This window comes from Panthera tigris, chromosome B3 (genome assembly GCF_018350195.1).
Source record: "Panthera tigris isolate Pti1 chromosome B3, P.tigris_Pti1_mat1.1, whole genome shotgun sequence".
Taxonomy (NCBI): Eukaryota; Metazoa; Chordata; class Mammalia; order Carnivora; family Felidae; genus Panthera; species Panthera tigris.
This window is the reverse complement of record NC_056665.1, coordinates 138589900-138598489: the sequence shown is the minus strand read 5'-3', so window position 1 is coordinate 138598489 and position 8590 is coordinate 138589900.

The window sequence follows — 8590 nt, the reverse complement described above, 5'->3', positions numbered from 1 at the left end:
CCATCTATCTATCGCCCAGTGTTTGCCAAGCACCTTCCAGGTGCCTAAAAACGTGGGGGAAACAGGCGTGAACCAGAAGCCAGGTGTCTCCTGACAACAAAGGGCAAGAAGAGGGTCAGACGTGACTGCCGCCCGGGCTTGGAGCTTGCGAGGGCCGCACGTACGGTGCCATGGGCTTGTGGAGGAAGAAGAGCACCCAGCCTCGCCCTCAGAGCCCCCTGCACAGCCCGAACCTAGCAGCAGGCTAATGTGGGAGCAGGCTCAGCCCTTCACCTGAGTGTGGGACGGCCCTGCGGGGCAGGGCCTCCCTCTGTGATGCCTCCACCGCAGCTGACCGGCTCCCCCCAACCCCGCCGGTCACCCTCACTGCCCCCCAGGCCTGGAGCCTGCGGCCACCAGCTTGCAGCAGCCTCTCCCCAACTCGGCTGTCGGGGCAGGTCAGCCCCGGTAGGAGAACTTACACCATGGACGTTGGCAAACCACAAGTCAGGACTCTTCCCCACCAGGAAACTGTTATGAAACGATGAGCAGCGTGCTGCTGGCCCAGGCATGCTTCGGCAAACATCCTAACTCAAGATTCCTCTCCATCTCAGGGTCCGTGTCTTGGGGACCCGATTTACGGCACTAGCTGACCTTAGGTGGGGCCCCTCCTCAGGCCGGCCCTGCCTCCACCCCTGGGACGTGAGGTATTTCATCTAATCTCACGAAGCCTTAGTTTCTGTACCTCAAGTGAGAGGCTTGGCCTACATCTGTGAGTCTGGGACTGTGTTACAGTAGGCACTCAGGGTGTGTGTGAGGTCACAGAAAAGGTATCCCGTCCCAGCAAGGCCCGAGACCTCAGCCCTAGGGTCCTCATCTATAAAATGGGGACAAGTCCCAGGTTGTCAGAAGGAATACATGAGGCCAGTGGACAAAAGCTGGTGCCCAGCCTGGAACAGTCTCTTTGCAAATGAGTGCAGGGCTCCCGGACCGTGTTCCCACGGGAGCAGGGTTCGTTATTCACCCGGAACCTGGTGGCTCAAAACTGCGTCGGGTGACTGGATGAAGCATCCGGGGCCTGCTGTTAGCACAGCGGCACACAGCACAGGAACCATCCACACGTAAGGCGTCCGCTCACGTTATTCTCCTCTGATGCTGCCCGAAACGGAACACAATGGAGAATTCTATGAGCTAAATTAAACCGCATCTTTAGACCCGCTAGGCTGCTGGTTAGCACACCTGGAAGGGTCTGCCTTGGGTTTTGATGTCACGCTCTGGCTGCGTAAGAGATTCGTTCTGGGGCGCCCGGGTGGCTCAGTCAGTTAAGTGTCCGACTTTGGCTCAGGTCACGATCTTATGGTTTGTGGGTTCGAGCCCCGTGTCGGGATCTGTGCTGACAGCTCGGAGCCTGGAGCCTGCTTCGGATGCTGTGTCCTCTTATCTCTCTCTCTGCCCCTCCCCTGCTCATGCTCTTTCTCTGTCTGTCAAAAATAAATAAACATTGAAAACAATGTATATCCTTTAAAAGAAAACAACAAAGATTTGCTCTGGCCCATCTACCTTCATCCCGCTTCAGGCGTTCGCTACCCCAGCTCTCTCCTCATGAAGGGGCGTCAGGATTTCCAGTAACCCAAGCCACGGAACCATGCCTTCTTGGAAGCAGATGAAAGCCATTTGTCTTTTGCATTCTGTCGTGCGCCTTCCCAATTCCCTAATCACCGTTCGTGAGGGCACTGGAGACGCTGCTTCCGCGGAGCACGTTGGCGATGTGCTTTCCTGAGCCGTCCCTTATTATTTAAAAATCAGCAGCACTTGCGTTTTGGGGCAAGGGGTTTAGCGATCAGGAACAGGACACCCGGTTACATTTGGATTTTAGATAAATAATAATTTTTTTTTTTTTTTAGGATAAGCATGTCCCAGGCAATATCTGGGCATATTTATACTACAGAATTATTTGTTGTTTATCCGATATTCACGTTTGAACTGTGATTTACCTAGCAACCCGAATCTTAGCAAACTTTCAGAAATTGCAAAGAGTAGGAGAAATCTGAGACTCCACTCAAAACGGTGTCAGCCAGTGTTATTTTGTGTCACAGATGTGCATCGTGGTCAGCTGTCTTCCCTGACCAATCCGATCCCCGCACAGTCTGAATCCCTGTAGCTGCCGGACGAGGCCCGTGGGTGAGAGGAGACGGGAGTACGGCAACACTCTAAGGACTTGAAATTGAACTTCCCAGCTTTGAAACATCCTCAATTTTGGAGGACGCGCTGAGCAGTGGGGAAAAGACAGAGGAAAAAGTCCCCCCACCCTCATAGACCACATGCATTGAATGCAGCTTGGGCCACCTGGAATGTCCCCTCACTGACCTCAGTTACTGCCCCATGAGTACTTCCTGCCAGTGTCCACCTTCTCTGCACTCTTCTGAGAAGGGCGGGGACGGGGTGGGGGGGGGGTGCGGAAACTGAGTCAAGATTCGAACCTCTGCCCTTTCACAAGTTGGTTTATTGCTGGAATGAGGTGCCTTGGTGTCCAAACAAGAGCACAGGACAATGCCATACCTGAGAAGGTGAGGTGGGGAAGGAAGGGGGAGGGAGAGAGACAGAAATCGGAAACTGAGCAGGACAAGACTTGCTGTTGGCTGTAGATGAAAAATGCCTGGTTTCCTCCTGTGTTTCTGGACCGAATGGCAGAAGAAAGGGGGAGGGTGGGTACAGATTCAAGTTTCTACATTTCTGCTATCACGGCCTACGCTTCTGCCCCCAAGGCTTGCACCCAGGGAGCTGCTGAATGAAAAAGTCCTCACAGCCCATTTATAACCATAAAACTAGAAGATCGCCCTCCATAAGCTACAAGGGAAGTCTCGTTACTGAACATTCATGCCCTTTAGGTCGTGATCTGACACCAATAATTCATTGCCATTTTTAACTCGCTGTTGTCCTGCTTGTGAAAGCCTCTGTTGGTCACCAAGTATTTCCACTTCTTTTTTCCAGGGCAGCCTGGGTCCTAAAACCTGGGGAAGGACAAATCGCAGTGATTTTTTAAGCCCCTGGGATTCTAGGATGACCTATCCCACGCTGACAGAAGCAGGACTGCAAACACTCAGGGGTGCAGGGCCAGGTTGCAATGGCTGAGCGTCAGGTTACTCACAGAGATTGTGGCCACAGCAGATAGCAGCAAACAGCGTGGCTCTCTGGACCTGGACAAAGTTTAGCTCATATCCCATTGTACGTCTCGTAACTGTGACTTTGGGCATCCCTTGACCTCTCTAAGCATCCGATTCCCGGAAGGAAAATCATAGCACCCTGGTGACAGGGTCATTACGAAGATTAAATGGGATAATGCATATACATAGAGCACGGCGCCTAGGACGTAGTAAACACTCAATAAAAGTGAGTTAATATTAGTATGTTCTTATATTTACAATTTCAGGGTGGAGGGTCTAATAAGAAGAATCCCCACAACAGTAGGTTTACCAGTCTTAACTGGAAGCCTCCTAGGGTTGTTGGCTCTACGTGGATCTACGTAGCTCTCAGTCACCTCTGCCTTGGGCCAGCTCCCTTTAACTTCCGCCTCTTTAGGGCTGGTTCTCCTTCTCTGGTGACTCAGCAAAGTCTTACTCTTCTTCCATAGGACAGATTTTCAAGTATTTGCAGACACAGACCTTCTCCACACTCCAATGACCACTTCTGTCTTCTTCTCCAGACTAAATGGTCCCGGTTTTTCCAGTGTTTCTTCGTGTGACGTGGCCCCTTAACCACTGTCCATCCCTCCCACCCTCACCTGGAAGCCCCTCGATTTGTCCAGGTCCAGGCAGGGGGGGGCACCAGGATGTGCTCTACCGCGTGCAGAGTAGTGAGTCATATGGCAGCCTCCACGCGGCCATCCCATTTCTGCTGACCTAGCCCAGCCCTGCAACCCAAGCCCCTCGCCCTTCCCCAGGGTCTGCTCCTGGGCCTTGTCTCCCTCATCCTGTTCTTGGGTAAGTGATATTTTTTCCCTTCATATAAATGCTTGGCAAATTAATTTCACTCCCCAATTCCCCGGTCTGCTAACCATTCATTCGACAAATGCCTAGCCCACATCAACCAGGTGCCAGACGCGGTGCTTAGTATTGTGGCTACAAAGACCAACACAAGATGCTCACAGGCAGCTGAGGGAGGCTCATCAGCCATCAAAACGACTGGGCAGGCTCTTCTGACTCTTGGTATCATCCAAAGTGTAGATTGCTAGTCCTAGTACATTATGTCGTCTGTAAACATGATAAGCAGATTTTGGTCTTTACGTAAAACAAGTAACACGTGGAGGGAAGGACTGAGAACACAGCAGGGCAGTGGGGGCTCCTCTAGGTGAGCTCCGTCAGCCAGCCACGACTCTGACAAAACAGCGTCTATAGTTCCGTGCTTTTTCTAGCACCCTCCCTCTTCCTTGCTAAAATAAAATTTTGTATTTTTTATTCCTCCTAAATGCTAGCAAAGTAAATATAGAAGGAAGAGAGGGAAGGAGGGACAAAAGGCAAAGAAAACTCTAAAACAAGAAAAGACAAAGACTGTGTTAGCATCATCAATTTGAATGGCTGAATCCAGAAAACGGTAGGACGTTGACATTTGAAGATCTGCCCATCCCAGGTCTCCGACGTTTTTCACTTTCTCCATTACTCAAAAGATCACCAACAGTTTCTGCCACCGAACACCAGTACATTCTAACTGCTTGCTGGGCGGGGGGGGGGGGGGGGGGGGGGGGGGGGGGGGGGAGGCAACAGGTCAGTGGGCACCTGGATTCATCTGAAGTGTATTCCTTCCAGCTCCGTACTTCTCTTCAGCTCAGAGCATCCCTTAAGAAAAATTTTCCTCCACGGGGAAAACTGAAACAAATTAACACATAAATAGTTCTGCTCATCCTTTCATTGGAAAAGATATGCGGGTACCTAATAAGCAATTGTTAAGTAAGTGAACTTGAAGAGAGGATGGAGGGTGGTAACTGACCTAGGAGAGCAGAGGGCTTGACCCCGGATTCCTGGGGGGGGGGGGAGTGGGGGGGGTGGAAAGAGGGGCAGGGCTAGAAGCAAGGGTGCTCATGGGGACCCTACTTTTCCTTCCCCACTCAGCACAGCCGAGCAGCTCTAAAAAATTTAAAAACATCTCTCAGTATGCTGAAGGCTAAAACAAAGGAAACTTCTCAAAAAAACAAAAACAAAAACAAAAACTAGAAAAATAAAACAGAGGCCTAAGAAAATAACTGCTAAGAGGTTCAGAAACAGACTAATCAGAAAGGAGGAAACAAAGATACAAGGCAAGAACATTTCCCCAGAATGAGAAATAAAGTCCTCTGGTCTGAAAGGGCCACTGAGCCACGTCAAAGTCCAAGCCTCTTCAGTGCCCACCTGCTTCCACGCTTGTTCCTCTCTGGCCCGTCCTCCCAGAGCAGCTGGGGTGGTCTTAAACAGGGTAAAGTGGAGCCTGTTACTTCTCTGCTTGTAACTTTCCTAGGGCTTCTCACTGCAAACAGGATGGAACCCTACCTCCCTTCCCCAGCCCTGAATGTGAAATACGGCTTCTGTGGAATTCTAGGACTTCACTGCCCCCCGCCCCCACCGCTTCCTCTGTCTACCTTTCCCCAGCCACACTCCACTCCCTGCTCCTCAAACCTGCTGAGCGCAGGACCTCTACGCTTGTTTAGGCCTCCACCTGGAAATCTCTTCCCCTCGTGGGTTCCTCCTTGCCCTCCAGGCCTCAGCTCCAACACTGCCTCTTCACAGAGATTCTTCCCTGGGCCAGACATCCTCCAAAGTCATTTTTCTGTTGTGTATTCTTCATTATATTTGTCATTATCTGAAATTATTGGGTTATTTTCCTATTTCTTATCTTCCCACCCCCCCCCGCCCCCCCCCCCCCCCCCCCCCACACACACACTGGATTATAAGCTCCATAAAGGTGAAAATCTTGTCCATCTTATTCACTACAGAATCTCCAGGGTTTAGGACAGTGCCTGGGACTAAGGAAGTGTTCGGTATTGGACAAATAATTGAGTTCCCAGTACAAGTGATAAGAAGCCTCGCCAAGGTAAGGATAAAGAGAAGATCCTAAGAATTTCAGAGAGCCAAGGGAATCAGAATGCATGAGACTTCCCCTCATCAACATTAAATGCTAGAAGACTGTGGTGCAACACTACAAAAATCTGAAGGTAAAGAATTTTCAACCTAGGTTTTTATACCTAGCCAAACTATCTATCAGATGGGAAGGTAGACATTTTCAGGGGCACCTGGATGGCTCAGTCAGTTAAGCGTCTGACTCTTGATTTCAGCTCAGGTCATGACCTCACAGCTTGTGGGTTTGAGACTCATGTAGGGCTCCATGCTGGCACTGTGGTGCCTGCTTGGGATTCTCTCTCTCTGCCCCCTCCCATGATTGCTCTCTCTCTCAAAATAAATAAGCTTAAAAAAAAAAAAGATGACATTTTCAGAAATGCAAGGATTAAAAAGTTAATAACCTCCCATGTATGTTTTTAAGAAAGCTTCTGGAGGATATATTAGTGGGAAGCAAGAGAAAAAAATCAACAAAAGCAGCTACAGAAATAAGAACAGGAGACAAAATACAGCAAAGTGGTAAAGAGGACCCAGTGGTATGGTGAGGGGAGCTCTGGGAGCCCAGGACTCACCGACATTCAACAGGGAGTCTCCAATTTAAAAAAGGAAAATTGATAGATTTTCTGATATGACTGAGCATAGAAAAGAAAAAAGCTAGTGATAGGTATTATAATGGATCTGATCGAATAACTATAAAGAATCAGAACTATGTAGAAAAGTCTTAAAATAATAAAACAAAATCAGTGAGGTCCCTTTTAATTCCAGGAGAAACAAAGTTTTACAAGAAAAGAAAATACCACAGTATATTGAAATAAACAATACCTACCTGGTCAAAATAATGTAAACACTGAATACCAATTTATGTAAAAATATGTAGTTGTATTGAGAGGATGGAAGAGAGAAAAGAACGAGGATTTCATCTATCATAACAGGAACTCAGTACTTGAGTGTTAAAATTGACAGGGAGTTCATCAATGTCCCAAGATTCAAGATCAACACATACATTTAATTGCATTTGTTTATACTAACCATGAACATGTGGAAACCAAAATTAAAAACACAACACCATTTACAATTGCTTCAAGAAGTAAAAATAGTTATACACTTAACAAAATAAGCAGAGGATCTGCATTCTGGAGCTTACAAAATACTGACGAAAAAAATCAAAGAAGACCTAAGTAAATGGAGAGACATACTATGTTCACTGATCAGAAGACTGGATATGCCAAAGATGGCAATTCTCCCAAGTTGATCTGTAGTTTTACTGTGATTTCTATCAAAATTCCACCAAGTTATTTTTGAGGATAGAAATGAGTTTATTCTAGAATTTACATAGAAAGGCAAAAGTTCTATAACTAAAACAGTCTTCAAAAAGGACATGGAGTGCCTGGGTGGCTCAGCTGGTTAAGCGTCTGACTCTTGGTTTCTGCTCAGGTCACGATCTCAGTGTGTGGGCTCAAGCCCCGCACTGGGCTATATGCTGACAGCACAGAGCCTCCTTGGGATTCTCTCTCTCTCTCTCTCTCTCTCTCTGCCCCTCCCCCACTCGCTCTCTTTCTCAAAATTATAAAACTTTTTAAAGGCCAAGGTGGGAAGAATCACTCTAATATGAAGACATATATACAGCTGCAAGAAATCAACAGCATGCTTCTGCAAAAGGATGGACGTACAGATCAACTGAAGAGAAGATCCAGAAACGGATGTACCTATAAATACGTCCAACTAATCTTTGACAAAAGTGCAAAAGCGATTCAATGGAAAAAAGATAGCCAGTTTACAAACTTGTCCTGGAACAACTGGACGTCTCTAGGGAAAAAAAAAGAAAAGAAAAAAAAAATTGAACCTTGACTTAAAAGTCAGGCCTTATAATCGCTTAGCTGTTTGGCTAAGATCAAGTGTAAAAGTCAGGCCTTACACAAAAATTAACAAAATGGATGACAGATGAACATACAAAACACGAAACCATAAAACTCTTAGGAAAAATAGACCATCTTTTCAATCTAGGGCCTAGTTCTTAGGCTTAACACCAACAGCACAATCCATACAAGGCAAAAATCAATACATCAGATAGGTGTTAAGGACGGAGTATTTGTGTCCCCCCGTATCCATGTGGAACCCTACCTGGTATACAAATCTTGCAGGACCTTCTAATTAACCCAGTGAAATGCATCGCACAACACCCAACGTGATGGTGCTAGGAGGTGGGGCTCGTGGGAGGAAATTAGGGCTAAATGAAGTCAAGGGTGGGCCCTCATGAACTGGATGAGTGGAAGAGTCAGGAGAGGGCTTATTAACCACCCCACCCCCACCCTGCTCTCCACTATGTGAGTCTACAAGAAGCCAGCAGTCTACAACCCAGAAGAGGGTCCTCAACAGAACCTGACTGCGCTAGCACTCTGATCTTGGACTTCCAGCCTCCAGAACTATGAGAAGTAAATTTCTATTGTTCATAGGCCACTCAAGTCTACTGGGTTTTTGTTACAGCAGCCTGAGACAGGACAATCGGGCTCTCTTCACAATTCAACCCT